At 40.6% G+C, this 21,527-nt stretch overlaps 1 protein-coding gene across 2 annotated transcripts in view; it reads left to right on the forward strand.

The window, feature by feature from the left end:
* The first annotated feature begins 1,025 nt into the window (after positions 1 to 1,025).
* Magea13 (MAGE family member A13) overlaps positions 1,026 to 21,527 on the forward strand; it is a 561,998-nt gene continuing 541,496 nt past the window's right edge. For both annotated transcript variants that reach the window (XM_087599680.1, XM_087599679.1), the window contains exon 1: positions 1,026 to 1,155. The gene's annotated coding sequence lies outside the window, so the exon portion shown is untranslated. The remainder of the gene's footprint in view (positions 1,156 to 21,527) is intronic.

The following is a 21,527-nucleotide window of genomic DNA, read 5'->3' on the forward strand; positions in this document are numbered from 1 at the left end:
AATCAGGTATTGTCATAGACCTTTTTGTATTACTATAACAAAATACAAGACACTGGATAATATATAAATATGAAGTTACATTGGTTCATTATTCTGATGGATGGAGACTCTAAGAAGCATAGCACTGGTATTTTAGCAGAGATTCTCTGGCTAACATAATTTGCTAATAATTAAAGGGGACCTAGTCACATGGCTGACATACAAACACATGGGGTAGACATTTGCTCTATAAAATCTTGCTTTCATGGGATTCAGTCCAGCTATATGATTCCTAGCTCACTCCTAAGAACCAAAATCTATTCATGAGAGTAGGCCAATCTACTGCTTTTCAATAGGCTGCCTGAACACCTCTATACACCATATCAGTTATTTAGCTTCCAGCATATGAACCTTTGGGAAACAAAGCACTTCTGAACCATAGCATGAAGGAAGATAGACTTCTGTTTCCAAGTAAGAATTTCCTTCGTGTCAGTAAAGTATGCCAAGTGACAAATGGTGCTTGAACTTCACTACTGATAAAAATATTATTTTTACTTGTACAGCATTCCAGAGGCTGTTAATATTGTTCCTATAATGAATTTAAAGGTCCTTAAGGCATGATAAGGTCTCCGAAGGCAATATTACAGCTCTACCCTAATTTTTTCTTTGCTTACTCTTCTCAGATTGAATTCACCCCTCTACTTTTACCACATTTTTAAGAGGCATGACACATAACAATAATGGAGAATTGTTTATTGCTAAAAGACTCCCTCCAATTAAACCACTTATTACTAACCTTTATCTGAATTCCATGTAGAAGCTAGTTGTTGACATGTGATCATATGCTGTTGCTACTGTTAGATAAATGAGTAGACTATTCCTATGTGAGAAGTTCTGCTAAACTTAGATCAACCCTTTGGCTAGGCTACTAATGCCTTAGACAAAGACAGAGCAAAAACAAGGTGATGTCATTTCTGAATAAAGATGGAGTGTCAATGCCAAATACCTTTGGTGGCATATAAAACGACTTGTGTGTCTTTTTACCAGAAGCCAAGATGAAGACAAAAATTATAAGGACCTCACAGCTCCAGAGAAGTTTGAAATTTCAACTCCTAGGGAGTCAGCTGTGCCACAGTAAGGGTACTCCTTGGGAAGGAATGCTGCCTGCAGCATGGGGTAAGAAGACTGGGGCCAATGGAGTCTAATATTTTAATGTCTTCAATTCCCCTGAATTTTTTTGTGTCATGCAAAAGTGGTTTAATCTTCCTTGCTAAATTCTAGCGCTGTGGTCTAGCTAGGAGGTACTGTAGGTATTTTGGTGCTGCAAGAATTTACATTTACATACAGTTTTTGGGTTTTTGTTTGGTTTCTTTCTTTCTTCTTTGGCAAAATATTCCTGATTGAAAAAGCACTGGTCCTTTTGGAATGTGTACCAAAAGAACTGAAGTACCTAGTCTATATTTAATAAGGGGGTCAGGAGTATATGTTATTAGTCACTTTTTTTCATTGGGGTGGCTAAATACATCACAAGAAATAATATCTAAGAAAAAGGACTCAATTTTGCTCGTAGTTGAGGGAGTACAACCTTATGTGATGGAGAAAGCACAGTGGCTGCTTCCTTATATTGGTTTCAGTGGATGAGGAAGCAGACATAGAGGAATGCTCGTGCTTAGCCAGTACTTTCTCCCCTTTTATTCAGTCTGGCTTACCAATATTTGGAATGCTGTTATTCTTATCAGGGTGTCTTGCCTCTTGAATTAATCCTCTTTGGGGTCACCCTTTCAGGCATATTTTCTCAGTGATTCGAAGTTCAATCAAGTGAGGAGATAAATCATCACATGACTGAGTAGTGATAGATTAAGGCCTGGAATCTAGGAAAGATTGTTTCCCAGTCAAGGATGATGTATGGATAAAGCACCAGTATAGTTTGATAAATACATATTTATAGGGGCTAAATCATCAAAACTTGAGAGCCTGGGTCATCTCACTAACTCAATTACTTCACTCCCTAGATGTACTAGTTAAGGATGAATAAAATAACAGGCGAGAGAGAGGAAAGTGGTGATGAGTATTAGCTATGATCTTGAAATTAGTCTTTAGTTGATTCCCGATATAGTCAAGTTGAAAACCAAAATTAGTCATCATGCCTAGTGAAACTGTTTGCAATATGTGAAATTAGTGAATTTGAAAAGCCAGAGATTTAGAGTTAAGGAGCAAGGTGGAGGGAGAAAATTTCTAAGAGATACAGCAATTTTTGCAAAGCTGACTTATCAGGATTTTTGTTGAAGACAAGCAAGGGTGATCAGCTAAATACGGGGAATGAAGACTTGATGCGCTAGCAAACGTGAAGAGGTTTTACTATCCTGCCTCAGTAGGATTGTTACTATAACTAGGTGATGTCGAGATGAACACAGAAGCCAAGTAAATAGGGCCTTGTTAAAAAAAGATTTCATAGGGGGCTGGGGATTTAGCTCAGTGGTAGAGCGCTTACCTAGGGAGCGCAAGGCCCTGGGTTCGGTCCCCAGCTCCGGAAAAAAAAGAACCAAAAAAAAAAAAAAAAAAAAAAAAAAGATTTCATGGGAAATTAACTAGGGTTTGGTCAAATAAATCGTCTATGTCATTGACCAACAGCATGATGTAGCAAAACTGCCAGGCAAAGGCATGAGTGAAATTTCTGAAGATTTTAACCACCAGCCTTTGAATCTGACTTTTGGCCTCAGCTCCACTAAATCTTAACAAACAAACTTTCTGATGGAAAACAAATGATCATTGTTTTAAGACACTAAGTTTGAGGTTATTTTACTATGATTGGACTATATATATAAGCCTACTGCTTTGTGCCAAATATAACAAATAAGCCATTTGTAGACTTAGATTTTTTAAGAGAACTATTTTAATAAGGGTTCTCTAATGCTTCAATTACCCTTCCCACCCACCCACCAAAGGTAAGAAAGAAAAGATGGTAAACAGGGCAAAGGGGATGTGGACCTGCTTAGAAGTGGTTCTTTGGGGCGATTCCAGTCTCCATTGTCAGGTACCAGCAGTCCAGCACAGTAGTGTCAGGATACCAACAGTCCAGTTCAAAAATGTCATCATCTTCAGGATTCAGCAGAAATAGCCGGCCTCTGCCAAATCAACATGAATCAGCAGGAGGGACTAGGATCTGCCAGAATGCCAGAAGTTCTCTGCTGAGCTTCTCTTAATAAAGGGAATATCAGTGAAGACTGGAGACCAACAAGAGCATTGCACAGGTAGCTGCTCAAGCGCCCTAACACAGTCCTTTGAGTCCCACTTATACTCTCTCCAACCATCACGTGTGCTCCCAGGGATCTTGCCTCAGCAAAACATCATGTGTGTCTACCTCAGCAAAACATCATGTGTGTCTACCTCAGCAAAACACCGAATTGAGTCTGCATCACATGACACAACCAGAAATTTTCACTTCAGGCATTCATTTACCCAGATGTGAAAAAGTAAAGATGATTTCATCTGTAGGGATTTCCTTTCTATCAAAAGATGCTTAAATTTGGCTCTCTTCTAGGCCAGACCATTAGATAACTGGTTAATATAGTTTAAAAAAAGAACAAATCCTCTACCTGTTGCTTTGTTCACAACCATGAAGGACCATCTTAGCTTCTTTCCAAATGGCCTAAAATCTCCACTGAAAATTCATACACTTTTTGTCCTCCCAGTCCTATTTCCCCTCTGTACAGGTGGTCCACATTAGTGAGTCTGGAACATCAGGATTTCCTCAGGAGATCCTATGCTGAGAGAGAAGACACTGAAGCTTTGGCAGTGCCAGAAGGAACTCATCCTTCAAAACAGACTCCCACAGCTCTATCATCTGTCTCTCTGGCAAGTTTACATATGCTTCTTCTCTGTTTTTTTTTAATCTTTTCTAAAAAGTAAATGTAATATGAAGAGAAACTATGAACTCCTTACTTACTAGATCTCACCCAGACTGTAAAGAAACCCTTTTCCCTTTTATGAGCTCATATGCCATTACAAGTCCCTCAGTAACCCGTGCTCTAGAGAGCATGCCCCCAATAAACCTACTAGAGGGTAATTTTAACCCAAGTCTATTTCCCAGTAAACCTGAATCAAGATAAGAGTGCAGGGGGAAAGGACCGGTACGACAACATGAAATGTGTTAGCGGTCCTCTAGAACATGAGAGGATGGACTCATCCACTATGAAAGATGGCTCTAGACAAAAGCAACAGTACCGAAAACAGAGTTGTCTAAAATTTAGGATGTCGCTTTTTTTCCTTGCCACTGAATACAGAATCAGATCTTGCACCCCACAGATTTGTCTCAATAAGGGACAACTTCCATTCAAAATTTATAGCAGGAATACATTATAGAGATGTTCATTCTTGTCAAACATTCTTCTATGACTTGAGATTTTGAAATTGAATAAGCAAAAATAAAAAAAGGAGATATGTGCTTCAACCCGTACTAGCATTTAACACTTTTCAACTTAGGATCAGAGAACACTTGCCTACCATGGATTTAAAAGGACTAAAAATATTACCATCTGCACAAATATACAATGCTATTTCAATTTTGAATAAAAGTGCAGCTACTGAGGAAATGATAAAATTAGCATGCACTATCTTATGTGATGATTTGAGACCATTTATTTCCTTTCAGAACACCAAAAGAAAGAAAGAAAGAAAGAAAGAAAGGAAGAAAGGAAGAAAGAAAGAAAGAAAGAAAGAAAGGAAGGAAGGAAGGAAGGAAGGAAGGAAGGAAGGAAGGGAGGAAGGAAGGAAGGCTGAGAGAGAGAGAGAGAGAGAGAGAGAGAGAGAGAGAGAGAGAGAGAGAGAGATAGAGAGAGGGAGAGAAGGAGCATCAATATCTAGTACTGGTTAATGTCAATTTTAGTGGGCAGTTCGGGTTGAAGTGCTGCCAGGGGGAGTTACAAGTCCCAGGAATCTACTTTCTGTGAAAATAACCTGTGATTATATAGAGCAGGACACTAAAAACGGATGGGCAACTCACATGGGGATAAATTACCCCCAGAATGGCTATGGTAAAATTAAGCTTCCCCAAAGAAAGGCCTTCTGTTGTTCACATGTAAGTGTAATGCTAGAACTTCTTGATGCCTGTTTTCAGATAACACTTTAAAATTTACTATTATTTAAAAACAATTGACTTGCATCTATTTTCTAAGAGAAGAAAACAAAATAAAGGTTTTCTTTACAAGGCTACCTGAAATTTGGTGGGTACTTTTAATAAATTATATTTATCTCCTTTGTTTTATTTTATATCTTTATAATATAGGTAATAGCAGAGTGAAAGAGGACTTTAGGAATACTAACAGAATTGTGGGCCTAGGTTGTCTGATTAGAAGTTCTAGGGATTTTTCAATATGCTAAACTTGTTTTATTCAATGTAAGAAGGAAACATTAATATGTAATTTTCAGAAGTTTCCAGAAAATTGTAGGAAAGAAAAGAAACAACCAAGCAGCCATTTTCAGAAACATGCAATTTTGAAATGTCCTGTTCTCCTTTAAATGTTTTAGCTGACTTCATGAAAATGGATGTGATCACGTTAATCCTTTCCCTGGGAACTTCAAGACAATACAGAAGTCTTATGTGGACTCTGTTTTGTTGGTTTGTTTTTGTCTAGAATTTGTTTCTTTGTTTTGGTTTTCTTCATAATTTATTTATTTTAAATTTTATTTACTTAGTCACTTGACATCCTACTCACTGCCTTCTCCAGGTCACTTCCTCCCACAATCCTTCCCTTGAGCAGGTGGACACTTCCTGGTTATCCCCACACCTTGATACTTCAAGTCTCTCAGAGGGTAGGTGCTCCTCTCCACTGAGACCAGATGGGGCAGTCCAGCTAGAAGAACATATCCCACAAACAGGCAATAGCTTTTGGGATATCTCACTGCTCCAGTTGTTTGGGACCCACATGAAGACAAAGCTGCACATTTGCTATATATATGCAGGGAGGCCTAGATCCAGCCTGTGTGTGTTCTTTGGTTGGTGGTTCAGACTCTGAGAGCCCTAATATTCTAGGTTAGTTGACTCTGTTGGTCTTCCTCTGGAGTTCCTATCCCCTTTGGTACTACAACCCTCCTTCTATTCTTCCATAAGCATCCCCAAGCTCCATTCACTGTTTGGCTGTGAGTGTCGGTATCTGTCTGAGTCAGCTGCTGGGTGGAGCCTCTCCAGAGGACAGTCTTGCTAGACTCCTGTCTGCTAGCATAACAGAGTATCATTAATAGTAGTATCGGGGATTGGTGCTTGCCCATGAGATAGGTCTCAAGTTGAGTGGTTATTGCCATTCCCTCAGTCTCTGCTCCATCCTCTGGGCCTTCATGTTTGTAGATAGGATAAACTTTGGATTGAAAGTTTTGTGGATGGGCTGGTGTCTCTATCACTTCACTGGTGTTCCTGCTTGAACACAGGAGGTGGCCTCTTCAGGTTCCATATCCCCAATGTTGTGAGTCACAGCTAAGGTCACCCTCATTGATCCTTGGCTGCCTCCCTTAATTCCAGCTCTCTATCTCATCCTGGAGATGCCCCCTCCTCACTTCCAGCATCTCCCCTGTCAGTTACAGATTTCCATTCATTCTTATGGCCATCTAGCCATCTCTTCTGTCCTTCCCCTCAGACATCCCAATCACAGCTCCCCTTCTCCCAGTCCCTGAACCCATTACCTTCCTCCCTTCACCCCTTCTCAGAGAAGCAGAAGTCCCCCTTAGGTACCAACCCATCATAGGACATCAAGTCAGTAGAACTAAGCAACTCCTTTCCCACTGAGGCCAAACCAGGAAGTCCAGGTGGGAAAGGATATCTAATAGCAGGCAACAGGGTCAGAGACAGCCCACTCCCCAATTGTAAGGGGACTTATATGAAGACCAAGGTGCACATTTGTTACAAATGTGTGGGAGGTCTAGGTTTAACTCCTGCACACTCTTAGGTTAGTGGTTTAGTCTCTGTGAACCCTCATGGGCCTGGGTTAGTTTACTCTGTAGGTCTTCTTGTGGTGCCCTTGACCCCTCTGGCTCTCTCAGTCTTACCCTCCACTCATCCACAAGACCCCCCAAGCTTCACCTGAGGTTTGGCTGTGGGTCTCTGCATGTATTTTCATCAGCTGCTGGATGAAGCCCCTCAGGAGACAGTTATTCTAGGCTCCTGTGTGCAGGCATAGCAGAGTGTCATTAACAGTGTGGAGGGTTGGTGCTCTCCCATGGGATGAGTCTCAAGTTGGGACTGTTCTCTTAGTTTGCTGCTCCATTTTTATCCTTGTGCGTCTTGTAGGCAGGACAAATTTGGGGTTGAAGGTTTTGTGGGTCGGTTGATGCTCCTCTCCTTTCACTGGAAGTCCTGCCTGGTTGAAGGAGGGGGCCACTCCAGTCTCTATATTCCCCTCTGGTAGGAGTGTCAAGCAGGGGACTCTATGTTATCAAGTGCAGTGTCAGGTACTCTTCAGAATTACCTCATAAGCCCGTTAGAATTTCCTTATTATGCTCCAGATGAGGAAAGAGAGGTTCAGGGGGGATGGATAATGTTTTCTGTGTTCCGCAGTTTATAAAGAGTACCACCAAGATGTCATACTTGGTTCTCTGATTTTAAAGACCCTTTTATAAGGCTACATCAGTTAATCCGGAAGCATTTAAGGTATTCCTATTATGAGCTCAACATGTTAAAGCTCTATATAAGAATGAAGAGATAGTATCTCTGACTTCACATATCGAGAACATAGAACAGATTAGGATCAGACATAATGTTGTGTTGTGTAGAAACATAGTTTTAAAAAAATATGGCTTAGAGATCTGCAGCAATGTCATCAACTGGGAGCCCCATAATAGACTGATTTTTTTTTATTAACTTGAGTATTTCTTATATACATTTCGAGTGTTATTCCCTTTCCCGGTATCCGGGCAAACATCCCCCTCCCCCCTCCCCTTCCTTGTGGGTGTTCCCCTCCCAACCCTCCCCCCATTGCCGCCCTCCCCCTACCAGTCTAGTTCACTGGGGGTTCAGTCTTAGCAGGACCCAGGGCTTCCCCTTCCACTGGTGCTCTTACTAGGATATTCATTGCTACCTATGAGGTCAGAGTCCAGGGTCAGTCCATATATAGTCTTTGGGTAGTGGCTTAGTCCCTGGAAGCTCTGGTTGCTTGGCATTGTTGTACATATGGGGTCTCGAGCCCCTTCAAGCTCTTCCAGTTCTTTCTCTGATTCCTTCAACGGGGGTCCTATTCTCAGTTCAGTGGTTTGCTGCTGGTATTCGCCTCTGTATTTGCTGTATTCTGGCTGTGTCTCTCAGGAGCGATCTACATCCGGCTCCTGTCTGTCTGCACTTCTTTGCTTCATCCATCTTGTCTAATTGGGTGGCTGTATATGTATGGGCCACATGTGGGGCAGGCTCTGAATGGGTGTTCCTTCAGTCTCTGTTTTAATCTTTGCCTCTCTCTTCCCTGCCAAGGGTATTCTTGTTCCCCTTTTAAAGAAGGAGTGAAGCATTCACATTTTGATCATCCGTCTTGAGTTTCATTTGTTCTAGGCATCTAGGGTAATTCAAGCATTTGGGCTAATAGTCACTTATCAATGAGTGCATACCATGTATGTCTTTCTGTGATTGGGTTAGCTCACTCAGGATGATGTTTTCCAGTTCCAACCATTTGCCTACGAATTTCAAAAGTCGTTATTTTTGATAGCTGAGTAATATTCCATTGTGTAGATGTACCACATTTTCTGTATCCATTCCTCTGTTGAAGACCATCTGGGTTCTTTCCAGCTTCTGGCTATTATAAATAAGGCTGCTATGAACATAGAGGAGCACGTGACTTTTTTATATGTTGGGGCATCTTTTTGGGTATATGCCCAAGAGAGGTATAGCTGGATCCTCAGGCAGTTCAATGTCCATTTTCTGAGGAACCCCCAGACTGATTTCCAGAATGGTTGTACCAGTCTGCAATCCCAACAACAATGTTGGAGTGTTCCTCTTTCTCCACATCCTCGCCAGCATCTGTTGTCCCCTGAGTTTTTGATCTTAGCCATTCTCACTGGTGTGAGGTGAAATCTCAGGGTTGTTTTGATTTGCATTTAACCTTATGACTAAAGATGTTGAACATTTCTTTAGGTGTTTCTCAGCCATTTGGCATTCCTCAGCTGTGAATTCTTTGTTTAGCTCTGAACCCCATTTTTAATAGGGTTATTTGTTTCCCTACGGTCTAACTTCTTGAGTTCTTTGTATATTTTGGATATAAGGCCTCTATCTGTTGTAGGATTGGTAAAGATCTTTTCCCAATCTGTTGGTTGCCGTTTTGTCCTAACCACCGTGTCCTTTGCCTTACAGAAGCTTTGCAGTTTTATGAGATCCCATTTGTCGATTCTTGATCTTAGAGCGTAAGCCATTGGTGTTTTGTTTAGGAAATTTTTTCCAGTGCCCATGTGTTCCAGATGCTTCCCCAGATTTTCTTCTATTAGTTTGAGTGTGTCTGGGTTGATGTGGAGGTCCTTGATCCACTTGGACTTAAGCTTTGTACAGGGTGATAAGCATGGATCGATCTGCATTCTTCTACATGTTGACCTCCAGTTGAACCAGCACCATTTGCTGAAAATGCTATCTTTTTTCCATTTGATGGTTTTGGCTCCTTTGTCAAAAATCAAGTGACCATAGGTGTGTGGGTTCATTTCTGGGTCTTCAATTCTATTCCATTGGTCTATCTGTCTGTCTCTGTACCAATACCATGCAGTTTTTATCACTATTGCTCTGTAATATTGCTTGAGTTCAGGGATAGTGATTCCCCCTGAAGTCCTTTCATTGTTGAGGATAGCTTTAGCTATCCTGGGTTTTTTGTTATTCCAGATGAATTTGCAAATTGTTCTGTCTAACTCTTTGAAGAATTGGATTGGTATTTTGATGGGGATTGCATTGAATCTGTAGATTGCTTTTGGTAAAATGGCCATTTTTACTATATTAATCCTGCCAATCCATGAGCATGGGAGATCTTTCCATCTTCTGAGGTCTTCTTCAATTTCCTTCTTCAGTGTCTTGAAGTTCTTATTGTACAGATCTTTTACTTGCTTGGTTAAAGTCACACCGAGGTACTTTATATTATTTGGGTCTATTATGAAGGGTGTCGTTTCCCTAATTTCTTTCTCGGCTTGTTTCTCTTTTGTATAGAGGAAGGCAACTGATTTATTTGAGTTAATTTTATACCCAGACACTTTGCTGAAGTTGTCTATCAGCTTTAGTAGTTCTCTGGTGGAACGTTTGGGATCACTTAAATATACTATCATAACATCTGCAAATAGTGATATTTTGACTTCTTCTTTTCCGATCTGTATCCCCTTGACCTCCTTTTGTTGTCTGATTGCTCTGGCTAGAACTTCAAGAACTATATTGAATAAGTAGGGAGAGAGTGGGCAGCCTTGTCTAGTCCCTGATTTTAGTGGGATTGCTTCAAGTTTCTCTCCATTTAGTTTAATGTTAGCAACTGGTTTGCTGTATATGGCTTTTACTATGTTCAGGTATGGGCCTTGAATTCCTATTCTTTCCAGGACTTTTATCATGAAGGGGTGTTGAATTTTGTCAAATGCTTTCTCAGCGTCTAATGAAATGATCATGTGGTTTTGTTCTTTCAGTTTGTTTATACAATGGATCACGTTGATGGTTTTCCGTATATTAAACCATCCCTGCATGTCTGGGATGAAGCCTACTTGGTCATGGTGGATGATTGTTTTGATGTGCTCTTGGATTCGGTTTGCCAGAATTTTGTTGAGTATTTTTGCGTCGATATTCATAAGGGAAATTGGTCTGAAGTTCTCTTTCTTTGTTGTGTCTTTGTGTGGTTTAGGTATAAGAGTAATTGTGGCTTCGTAGAAGGTATTCGGTAGTGATCCATCTGTTTCAATTTTGTGGAATAGTTTGGATAATATTGGTATGAGGTCTTCTATGAAGGTTTGATAGAATTCTGCACTAAACCCGTCTGGACCTGGGCTCTTTTTGGTTGGGAGACCTTTAATGACTGCTTCTATCTCCTTAGGAGTTATGGGGTTGTTTAACTGGTTTATCTGTTCCTGATTTAACTTCGGTACCTGGTATCTGTCTAGGAAATTGTCCATTTCCTGAAGATTTTCAAGTTTTGTTGAATATAGGTTTTTATAGTAAGATCTGATGATTTTTTGAATTTCCTCTGAATCTGTTGTTATGTCTCCCTTTTCATTTCTGATTTTGTTAATTTGGACGCACTCTCTGTGTCCTCTCGTTAGTCTGGCTAAGGGTTTGTCCATCTTGTTGATTTTCTCAAAGAACCAACTTTTGGTTCTGTTGATTCTTTCTATGGTCCTTTTTGTTTCTACTTGGTTGATTTCAGCTCTGAGTTTGATTATTTCCTGCCTTCTACTCCTCCTGCGTGTATTTGCTTCTTTTTGTTCTAGAGCTTTTAGGTGTGCTGTCAAGCTGGTGACATATGCTCTTTCCTGTTTCTTTCTGCAGGCACTCAGCGCTATGAGTTTTCCTCTTAGCACAGCTTTCATTGTGTCCCATAAGTTTGGGTATGTTGTACCTTCATTTTCATTAAATTCTAAAAAGTTTTTAATGTCTTTCTTTATTTCTTCCTTGACCAGGTTATCATTGAGTAGAGCATTGTTCAATTTCCAAGTATATGTGGGCATTCTTCCTTGATTGTTATTGAAGACCAGTTTTAGGCCGTGGTGGTCCGATAGCACGCATGGGATTATTTCTTTCTGTACCTGTTGAGGCCCGTTTTTTGACCAATTATATGGTCAATTTTGGAGAAAGTACCATGAGGAGCTGAGAAGAAGTTATATCCTTTTGCTTTAGGATATAATGTTCTATAATTATCCGTTAAGTCCATTTGGCTCATGACTTCTCTTAGTCTGTCTACATCTCTGTTCAATTTCTGTTTCCATGATCTGTCCATTGATGAGAGTGGGGTGTTGAAATCTCCCACTATTATTGTGTGAGGTGCAATGTGTGTTTTGAGCTTTAGTAAGGTTTCTTTTACATATGTAGGTGCCCTTGTATTTGGGGCATAGATATTTAGGATTGAGAGTTCATCTTGGTGGATTTTTCCTTTGATGAATATGAAGTGTCCTTCCTTATCTTTTTTGATGACTTTTAGTTGAAAATTGATTTTATTTGATATTAGAATGGCTACTCCAGCTTGCTTCTTCTGACCATTTGCTTGGAAAATTGTTTTCCAGCCTTTCACTCTGAGGTAATGTCTGTCTTTGTCTCTGAGGTGTGTTTCCTGTAGGCAGCAGAATGCAGGGTCCTCATTGCGTATCCAGTTTGTTAATCTATGTCTTTTTATTGGGGAGTTGAGGCCATTGATGTTGAGAGATATTAAGGAATAGTGATTATTGCTTCCCGTTATATTCATATTTGGATGTGAGGTTATGTTTGTGTGCTTTCATTCTCTTTGTTTTGTTGCCAAGACGATTAGTTTCTTGCTTCTTCTAGGGTATAGCTTGCCTCCTTATGTTGGGCTTTACCATTTATTATCCTTTGTAGTGCTGGATTTGTAGAAAGATATTGTGTAAATTTGGTTTTGTCATGGAATATCTTGGTTTCTCCATCTATGTTAATTGAGAGTTTTGCAGGATACAGTAACCTGGGCTGGCATTTGTGTTCTCTTAGGGTCTGTATGACATCAGTCCAGGATCTTCTGGCCTTCATAGTTTCTGGCGAGAAGTCTGGTGTGATTCTGATAGGTCTGCCTTTTTTATATGTTACTTGACCTTTTTCCCTTACTGCTTTTAATATTCTTTCTTTATTTTGTGCGTTTGGTGTTTTGACTATTATGTGACAGGAGGTGTTTCTTTTCTGGTCCAATCTATTTGGAGTTCTGTAGGCTTCTTGTATGCCTATGGGTATCTCTTTTTTTAGATTAGGGAAGTTTTCTTCTATGATTTTGTTGAAGATATTTACTGGTCCTTTGAGCTGGGAGTCTTCACTCTCTTCTATACCTATTATCCTTAGGTTTGATCTTCTCATTGAGTCCTGGATTTCCTGTATGTTTTGGACCAGTAGCTTTTTCCGCTTTACATTATCTTTGACAGTTGAGTCAATGATTTCTATGGAATCTTCTGCTCCTGAGATTCTCTCTTCCATCTCTTGTATTCTGTTGGTGAAGCTTGTATCTACAGCTCCTTGTCTCTTCTTTTGGTTTTCTATATCCAGGGTTGTTTCCATGTGTTCTTTCTTCATTGCTTCTATTTCCATTTTTAATTCCTTCAACTGTTTGATTGTGTTTTCCTGGAATTCTTTCAGGGATTTTTGTGATTCCTCTCTGTAGGCTTCTACTTGTTTATTAATGTTTTCCTGTGTTTCCCTAAGGCAGTTCTTCACGTCTTTCTTGAAGTCCTCCAGCATCATGATCAAATATGATTTTGAAACTAGATCTTGCTTTTCTGGTGTGTTTGGATATTCCATGTTTGTTTTGGTGGGAGAATTGGGCTCCGATGATGCCATGTAATCTTGGTTTCTGTTGCTTGGGTTCCTGCGCTTGCCTCTCGCCATCAGATTATCTCTAGTGTTACTTTGTTCTGCTATTTCTGACAGTGGCTAGACTGTCCTATAAGCCTGTGTGTCAGGAGTGCTGTAGACCTGTTTTCCTCTCTTTCAGTCAGTTATGGGGACAGAGTGTTCTGCTTTCGGGCATGTAGTTTTTCCTCTCTACAGGTCTTCAGCTGTTCCTATGGGCCTCTGTCTTGAGTTTACCAGGCAGCTTTCTTGCAGCAGACAAGTTGGTCCTCCTATGGGCCTCTGTCTTGAGTTTACCAGGCAGCTTTCTTGCAGCAGACAAGTTGGTCTTACCTGTGGTCCCGAGGCTCAAGTTTGCTCGTGGGGTGCTGCCCACGGGCTCTCTGCAGCGGCAGCAACCAGGAAGATATGCGCCGCCCCTTCCGGGAGCTTCCATGCACCAGGGTTCCAGATGGCCTTTGGTGTTTTCCGCTGGCGTCCGAGATGTGTGTGCAGAGAGCAGTCTCTTCTGGTTTCCCAGGTTTGTCTGCCTCTCTGAAGGTTTAGCTCTCCCTCCCACGGGATTTGGGTGCAGAGAACTGTTTATCAGGTCTGTTTCCTTCAGGTTCCGGCGGTGTCTCAGGCAGGGGTCCTGCCGCTCCTGCGCCCTTCCCCACGGGAGCCCAGAGGCCTTATACAGTTTCGTCTTGGGCCAGGGATGTGGGCAGGGGTGGGCAGTGTTGGTGGTCTCTTCTGCTCTGCAGCCTCAGGAGTGCCCACCTGACCAGGCGGTGAGGTCTCTTTCCCACGGGGTCTGGGAGCAGAGAGCTGCTGGAGGCCGGGATCCGCGGGTGTGGGACTTCCGGTAAACACAGGACGTGCCGGGTCCTAGAGGAATTCTGCCTCTGTGTGTTCCGATTTCACCAGGCAGCTTTCTGGCAGCAGAAAATTTGGTCTTACCTGTGGTCCCGAGGCTCAAGTTTGCTCGAGGGGTGCTGCCCATGGGCTCTCTGTGGCGGCAGCAACCAGGAAGACCTGTGCCGCCCCTTCCGGGAGCTTCAGTGCACCAGGGTTCCAGATGGCCTTTGGTGTTTTCCTCTGGCGTCGGAGATGTATGTACAGAGAGCAGTCTCTTCTGGTTTCCCAAGCTTGTCTGCCTCTCTGAAGGTTTAGCTCTCCCTCCCACGGGATTTGGGTGCAGAGAACTGTTTATCTGGTCTGTTTCCTTCAGGTTCCGGAGGTGTCACAGGCAGGGGTCCTGCCGCTCCTGGGCCCTCCCCCACGGGAGCCCAGAGGCCTTATACAGTTTCTTCTTGGGCCAGGGATGTGGGCAGGGGTGGGCAGTGTTGGTGGTCTCTTCCGCTCTTCAGCCTCAGGAGTGCCCACCTGACCAGGCGGTGAGGTCTCTTTCCCCCGGGGTCTGTTCCCCTTTTAAAGAAGGAGTGAAGCATTCACATTTTGATCATCTGTCTTGAGTTTCATGTGTTCTAGGCATCTAGGGTAATTCATACATATGGGCTAATAGCCACTTATCAATGAGTGCATACCATGTGTGTTTTTCTGTGATTGGGTTACCTCACTCAGGATGATATTTTCAAGTTCTGACTATTTGCCTACGAATTTCATAAAGTCATTGTTTTTTGATAGCTGAGTAATATTCCATTGTGTAGATGTACCACATTTTCTGTATCCATTCCTCTGTTGAAGGGCATCTGGGTTCTTTCCAGCTTCTGGCTATTATAAATAAGGCTGCTATGAACATAGTGGAGCACGTGTCTTTGTCATATGTTGGGGCATCTTTTGGGTATATGCCCAAGAGAGGTATAGCTGGATCCTCAGGCAGTTCAATGTCCAATTTTCTGAGGATCCTCCAGACTGATTTCCAGAATGGTTGTACCAGTCTGCAATCCCACCAACAATGGAGGAGTGTTCCTCTTTCTCCACATCCTCACCAGCATGTGCTGTCCCCTGAGTTTTTGATCTTAGCCATTCTCACTGGTGTGAGGTGAAATCTCAGGGTTGTTTTGATTTGCATTTCCCTTATGACTAAAGATGTTGATCATTTCTTTAGGTGTTTCTCAGCCATTCGGCATTCCTCAGCTGTGAATTCTTTGTTTAGCTCTGAGCCCCTTTTTTAATAGGGTTATTTGTCTCCCTGCGGTCTAACTTCTTGAGTTCTTTGTATATTTTGGATATAAGGCCTCTATCTGTTGTAGGATTGGTAAAGATCTTTTCCCAATTTGTTAGACTGAATTTTTGACTTCCAGCTCATGCCTACTGAATAATTGCTTAAATTTTAATTGGCTCTTAAAGTAACTTCCACATATCAAGTTCCATAACCTCTTATACAGAGCACTTAACAGGAGAAGTAGCAGGGAGGAAATGCCTGCATTCTGAAGGCATGATGCTATGATTCTCCCTATCACCTCCAAGTTGGTTTTTCTTTTATGAGAGGTATTTCTAGCCTTCAAAAGGCCTTGAAAGGCTGTTCTTATGCTAGAGAGTTGTTCTTTTGGCTTGAAGTATAGGGAGGGACTAAGGAAAGTGATATAAACAGCTGAAGATAAACGAGAGAGAGTACAGGAGAGAATGGATGTATGCACATGCGTGTTTAATGAGATCTGTAAGTTCTGAGTCTACCAATAGGAATAGAGAAGAGAATGGTGTTACTGTACTTTTTTCCACTGTCCTACTGTGATCACTTAGGTGGTAGGCCCGGGACAACCCAGTCTCTATGCCACAGAGTATGTATGTACAGGCTTATACTTGTACTTCATGCGTTCTTTAATTCTATCAGTACAGTTGGTACTGATATATTTTAGTAATCATCCCTTTTAAGCAAACTCATACCATAATAAAGCTGCATTTTCTTTAGAAAAACTGAGCCACAGTCTCTCTTTGGTACAGTCTGTATTTGACTTAGGAACCCAGAACATTAACTGTCTTGCTCTTATCTGAGCACCATTCTAATTAGGATAGAAATGCATTAGGAAGCCATGGTAGTGTCTGAGAGGGGCACATTCATTCCTGAGTTTGATATTTTAAAATATAGCAGATTGCAAAAAATGCAGATTACGGAGGGGATATAGTGTTAAAATTGCTTTTGCCATTATAAAGATAAAAATAGCTCTTGGTTCAAATTTCCTGCTGCTTCTTTCTAAATGAAGGAGTTAAATACTGAAAGGCAGGTGGATGCTGACACTCCTTTAGAAACAGATGAATAGAGTTGATGGCAGGAACTACAGGGAAGCTATTGAGGCTGCAGATGCATATGCTGCCCTTACTTTCCACAAAGTTCAAAGTGGGGTGAGGCTGCCCTGGTAATTGGCTATGAAATAGCAAACCCTCTGGATAAAAATGGCCCTTGTACTTAATTATCCATGTTCTGGGCAGCGGGTAGCCACCTGGTTGATTAGTAACCCCACCTATTTTAACAGCCACCCAAGTTTAAGTGTAAGTGTGATTGTTCAGACCCTGGCACCAAGTTCAATTAAGGGCCTGGGAATTTCTATTAGTTCTGACCAGGTTTAGATCTTAAGCAGATGGTCCTAGAAATCCCCAAGGTGAAAGCTCATTTTGAATCTAAACTGGATGTGGGTATAGATCTATTAGAAATATAACAGCATCTGCGATGACAAAGGAGCATTTTATTTGTTGGTACATAGTGATTTGCCACTGTTTTTTTTTATTCCTATTCCAGTCTTTTTTAAAGGGTTTACTGTAATCAGTTTTCAGATGTATTGATTAATATCAGTGATGGTAAGTAAATTTCTCAAGCCTTCTTTATTAAATGAATGAACATGAATATAGGATATTATCATGCTGAGATAAAGGGAAGAAAAACTGCTAAAGTGGAAAACAAAAGAAAACAAAACAAAAGCAAAGCCTTGAAACCCTAAAATAACACCTCTGTCAGCATTTAGAACCAGCATTGAAATTTGGATATATATTATTATATGTGTAATATTAATATAACATTATATGTGATATATAAGATAAAGCATGCGTGTATGTGCTTTTGTGTGTGCATGTGTGTGTGCTCCTGTGCCATGGCATATGTGTGGATTTCAGATGACATCCTATGGGAGTTGATTCTCTGCTTCCATCATGTATGTTTCAAGGATCACACGCAGGTGATCAAGGGTAGCAATCAGCACCTTTACCTGCTGACTCATCTCAGTGCCCCACATTTGGATCTTTTGATGAAAAGTTCACATCTCTTTTCACAGCACTATTATACCTCATTTCTATCTTCCTTTGTGATTCTCAAGGACCTAATTTCTGTCTGCTGCAGTCACAGACTACTGCTAAAAGGGTGGCATCCATAGGTCACTCATAAAATTGGCCAGTCACAATGAGAATCTTTATTCTCTAAGAGACAAGGGCCCTAATCATTTCTGAAGGAGTAGCAATTGCTGACATGATATGTACAGTATTGTAGTAAGCACTTCATAGGTGTCGACTCAAGGTAGCCTATCTCACAACAACATTATGAGGTACATATTGTTTTAAAGTTTCATTTTAAAGGAACAAGAGGGAAGAAGAGAAGGAGAGAGAGGGAGAAAGAGGGAGGGAGGGAGGGAAGGAAAGAGAATAAGAGGCAGACAGGAAGAGAGGGAGAGGGAGAAACAGAGGGAATTTTATAATTTGTCATATAGCAGCAGTTAGCAATGTGAGGCAATGTGGACCTTCGCTCTTTGTTTTCGACATGTATGTCCATGGGTACAAGACATTTGTACTACAAAAATATTTCTAAATCACTCCTGTTAATGCCCAGAAGTCTGTATTCCTTTTATTTAATTTTGAGGGTGCAGCATGAAATTAGACATCTAGATATTGTCAGGCTGAGGTGATAGCAAGAGACAAAACTAAAATAGACAAACCTCACTAAACTTGGCCCTTCATGCCAACGATTTTAATCAATTTACCTGTTTTCTTTTATACTTACCTGAAATAGTATGAAATTTACTTGTCAGGCAAGACTGAGATTCCGAGTGGTTAAGTAAGTTGTCTAACACAGCATGTAAGTGACAGATCCACAGATGCATCCTGGACTGCCTGATTTCAGACTTACATAATGACAGCCATTCAGCATCTCTACTTCCTGGGAGCATGCCAAGATGTGCCTTGAATACTTTATACACAATAGGTCACTTAATCCTCACAGCAGCCCCATGAGACTGGTCTTATTATCCTCAAGGCAAAGATAAGGAAATAGACTAAGATCCAGTAAGTAATGAGGGGAGCATTTGAACCCATTCCTGTTTGTTTCCAAAGTCCTTTAACATAGAAGGGTTAGAGAGAAGAATAGAATTCAGATTTCAATCTAACACTGTACTCCCTATTGCAACTGCTCAGTGAGATGGCCAATTCATACCCAGCTAATTTGGAGACCTTCAGGATAAAATACATAAAAAAGAATGTAAAACAAAAAAAATTCAGAGGTTGACACATCATGATAACTTTCCTCTTGCCATAAAATGAGCCATCTGAGAAATTTTTTCATTCGTGTATACAATAAACCTCATAAATAGAGACATATTAGTGAAAGTGACATAACAATGCTTACCTATTTTTAAGATGGATCTACCAACAAGTTCTACTTATTAGTTATATTTTATAATTAAAACAACCAAATCTTATGAAATAGAACAAAACAATATTCTCGTATGAAATCAAGCCTTTTACAGAGTTATTGAACTTGTTTTTGCTGAAGGCGAAACCCAGAGCATCAGAAATGCGAGGCAATCACTTTAGATGTGAGCTTGAACCCAAGGTCTTGTTTTTGTACATGGTAAATTTTATGTTTGGAGAGGAACCAAATATGAACCAAATATGAATCATATGAAAATATGGTAACTTAAAATAAAAGTGTTTCCAGCAGATTATATATTCTAGATGCAGAATACGCAGCCTGAGGTTTCAGCTCTTCCTTGGGCTGTTTGATTAACTTGTATGTGTCTCAGTCATTCAGCAATAAAATGATAATAAGAATACTGGACTTAGACCTTTATGATGGGGCTCAATTAAGAAGTACACACAGGTGCATTTTAACAGTAGTCAGTGGTGTATGCTCAATATGTGCATGCTAGTATTTCTTAGTAGAGACCACAGAAAAGTTTCATTGGTGCCAAAGGACTAGATTTATGATGCTTTGTTCTGGCAGAGAGCAGGTGAAAGTGGGTAGTATCTTAAAAACAAAGAAGGGGGATGGATTAAAATGAGTATGGCTTAGGTTCATTCATAGAAGATGATCTGCAGGTAGTGTCTTTGGTCGGAGTAGAGGTTTTTTGTTTGTTTGTTTGGTTGGTTTTTGTTGTTATTGTTGCTGTTGTTGTTGGGTTTTTTGTTTGATTGGTTTGTTTTTGTTGTTATTGTTGTTGTGTATTTTGTTTGTTTGGTTTTTGTTGTTGTTGTTGGGTTTTTTGTTTGTTTGTTTGTCTGTTTGTTTCTGGAACTCAAGCTCACTCTTCTGTAAGCCAGGCTGGCTTTAAATTCAGGGATCTGCCTGCTTCTGCCTCCCAAATGCTGGGATTAAAGGCGTGTGCCAGAGCCCTTATCTTGAGATGTTAAAAACTATAGCTATAATTACTGTAAGAGAAATGGAGAGGATGGTTGTACACATTCTTGATGGCCAACTGAGTCAGTTTATAAACACAACTGATAGCCAGAGAATTATTAGATCTTTAATCTAGCATAGATTCTAACATATGTTAACTGCATATACAATATCTAATGAGTGGCTGTATGCTAGCTACAGTCCACTTAAACATATCATTTAATACATAAAGAAAGCAACAGGCTTAGATACTCTTAAGTCAAACCCCACATTCATTTATATAAATTATATAAGTCTACCCATCATTCATTTATATAATTTTATTACTTTATTTTTGAGCCAAGAGTGCAGACTCAGCCTTCTGGCAGTGCAAACCAGAAAGACTACAGTGTTAAAATTCCTGGAAACATGGTTCACATCATGATAAACTGTGACTCAGTGGGCCACCTTGTCCTTCAGTTGGGATATTTCTATAGACTATTCTGCCCTGCCTTTCATTGTTTTTCCAAAAGAATTGAACTCTAAGAGGCATGGAGATTGATGGTTTGATAAGGCAAAACTTTATGGACTACCTTTCCCTTGCTATCTGACATGTGTGCTTGCCTCGAGGGCTTACTAGGCTTTTTTCCCCAGTAGACATATTCATCTTGCAATCTTTACATTTGAGTATTCTCTTTTTCTTTCATGGTCAACTCACATCGATACAAAAAAAGAATGCATGCTTACAAATACTCAGAAAACCTTGAGTCGATCTATGAAAATAAACTTTCTATCTCTACTTCTAAACTCCTCTCTCCGAAACAGTAGAAATGGTAGTGTGATCTCTGCATAGTGGGTCACACCACTGTTTTATCTTTTCCATGCTGTGCTATTCTTCAATAGTGAACACAGCAAAACTTCAAAATCCCAGGCATTTAGGTGGTGGGATTTTGGTCTTTCCTACCTATTTCCTTCTTTGTAAAAGGTATGTGAAAGTACTATGCCATTTGAGTTCATTATTTCTGTGCATACCCCTTCTTTAGGTTTAAGTGTGTTCAAGGCTCTCTTAGAGAAAAACAATGATCTCTAAATGAATCTCAAGAACAGAGTAGCCTATCACCAGTATATTTTCTCCAAATATTCACCCGATTCTGGTACAAGAGTGATTTTGGAATTTGATCTAAAATCCATATGACTCGTTTTTTGAAGTTTATGAAGTTATTGAAGTTTTAGAAAATCATCTTTTCCCCATAGATGAACGAACGATTTATTAACAGCAAAGGCCCAGACACTCATTTCTTCTTGGATACACCCACAGCATAGCCTGGAGGCCAATGGTCGTGGTATGCTGACCTTAGACACAAAGGCCCTCAAAACTGGTGTAGTCCCCTGTGGGTTTTAATTTTCTTCAGCTGCTCCAGGTCCTCGTGCAGCATGTTGTCTAGACTGTTGGCCAGAACCTGGTTGTACTTTCTGACCTTTACACCCTCTGACTGTTCAAGAGCCAGTTTGAGATCTCATACTCTCATGGGTTCTGCATGTTAGTGATTA

This window comes from Rattus norvegicus, chromosome X, assembly GCF_021556685.1.
Source record: "Rattus norvegicus strain SHRSP/BbbUtx chromosome X, alternate assembly SHRSP_T2T, whole genome shotgun sequence".
In the NCBI taxonomy this organism is placed as follows: Eukaryota; Metazoa; Chordata; class Mammalia; order Rodentia; family Muridae; genus Rattus; species Rattus norvegicus.